General features: G+C 43.0%; 1 long non-coding RNA gene across 1 annotated transcript in view; it reads left to right on the top strand.

Moving 5' to 3' along the window:
* The first annotated feature begins 1673 nt into the window (after positions 1 to 1673).
* LOC108754686 overlaps positions 1674 to 1749 on the top strand; it is a 5858-nt gene continuing 5782 nt past the window's right edge. The window contains exon 1 of the long non-coding RNA XR_001939724.1: positions 1674 to 1684. This is a non-coding gene — a long non-coding RNA (uncharacterized LOC108754686). The remainder of the gene's footprint in view (positions 1685 to 1749) is intronic.

Genomic DNA, 1749 nt, shown 5'->3' with positions numbered 1-1749 from the left:
TATATATGTATATATATATAATATACGTAAGGAAATGCCGCGGAAATACCGCGAGGACGCGTTCCGTTCCGGGTTCTCGCGCTGCTACCTCATAATTATTCCACCGCTCTCGCTTACGTTCTTAGCGGAATCGACACGATGGCTATAACAAAGCTGTATATCGCTAACTAGGACGATAATCAATTTGTTTTATAATATTTACGAGTTTCTTTTGCATTTTCTTATTAAATCGTTTCGTATCTATCTTCGCATTCTCTCTGGGCTGTTGTTTCATTTTTCCCACTCGCTTGTTTTTACAATTTATTTCTTTCATGTTTTACGCTAAAAATTGAATTAGTTTCAATCAGCATGCTGCGCTGTTTTGATTTATTTCTGTAAAATGTAGTGTTCTAACATGAACAAACCCATATAACAATCAGATAATCTCATATTATTTAATCTATTTCTATCTCATTTTATTGTTACATCGTTGCTATAAATTCTATGCCCCGTTTTGCAAAAAAACTCAGAAAAAGGAAAGTTAATTTTTTTACGTTTATAATTTGAAATATTGTTGATAGAGAGGAAAGGATATTTATTTCTTAATTTATTCTTTCGTGTTCTGCTAATGGATATATGAGAATTTTAAATAAAATTTTCTTAAAAATATATATGATAAAATAGGAACGAAGCAATCCGGTTGCCAAGCATCAATAATTCAATACGCTTGTATGCTCTTACTACAGGAAATCTCTTTGCGATAGATAATGTGTGTGAGATAAACTATATGAATATGTATATATATATATATATCGTTTTCTTCTTGAAAAGTCACTTTCTTTCCAATACAAGAGTAATACGTCAGTTATTCCTGCGGAACTTGTTAGACCAAATTCTCCTTCGTTATCGCGTTATTGCAATGAGTCGCGGGACACGACAAGATAAATGGAGAACGTCGAGGCGACGCGACGCGACGCGACGCGACGCCATCTTCTCTATTATAAGATATTATACGACGTAATGTATCGGCTCGTTAAGTTCCAGCGATTCTAGCGCGCACGATAGATGACATAGTCGACTCCGTCGCTCCCTCTCATCCCCCATTCCCCGTCGCCGACCGAGATTTCCCATACCAGTGCCAACAGCCAAAGCACTACGGTGCTCTCTCCACCCTTATTGTCGGGAGTGTTTCAAATGCGAATGTAATATTCGCGTACCATTAACCCCGAACATGTGTAGGGCGTAATCGTTTCAACCCCGAACAGCCCTTCTACGGACCGTCGCGCCGCGAGAAGGGAGCCGCCGAATAGGGGCGAGAGCGATTCCATAAACCCCAAACAAACGGGCGCGCGCGATGCTCCTCCGAGTAGGTTTGATAACAATCGGTACGCGAGTAACATTGTCGACTTTACGACGGCGAGCGAGCGAGCGAGCGAGAGTAAAGAGTTTTCCTAGATAACCCAACCGCGTTCGAGTACGAGCGTAAGCGCGCGCCGCCTTTCTTCCGACATCTGACACGATTCGCATTCAGCCAACCAAACCGCGAGCAACTCTCGTGCTCCCGCCTCCGTGTACACTTCGATGTCCTGTCTACCTATCCTGACCTTTCGCTCAGTGCGCTCTACAAACGACGCATTCGCGATACACCGCCACGGGAATCGAGCCAAAAGCGGCTCAATCTCGGCACGGATGGTAGAAGAAATCAGTAGCTGTCAGTTGACTCTCTGGAAGGCAATAACGCGCACGAATCAGACAATACGGGGGGGGGGG

The sequence above is a fragment of the Trachymyrmex septentrionalis genome, unplaced genomic scaffold (assembly GCF_001594115.1).
Source record: "Trachymyrmex septentrionalis isolate Tsep2-gDNA-1 unplaced genomic scaffold, Tsep1.0 scaffold80, whole genome shotgun sequence".
NCBI classification, from domain to species: domain Eukaryota; kingdom Metazoa; phylum Arthropoda; class Insecta; order Hymenoptera; family Formicidae; genus Trachymyrmex; species Trachymyrmex septentrionalis.
Note: the sequence above shows the minus strand (reverse complement) of the source record. Positions and strands in the feature narration are given on the sequence as shown.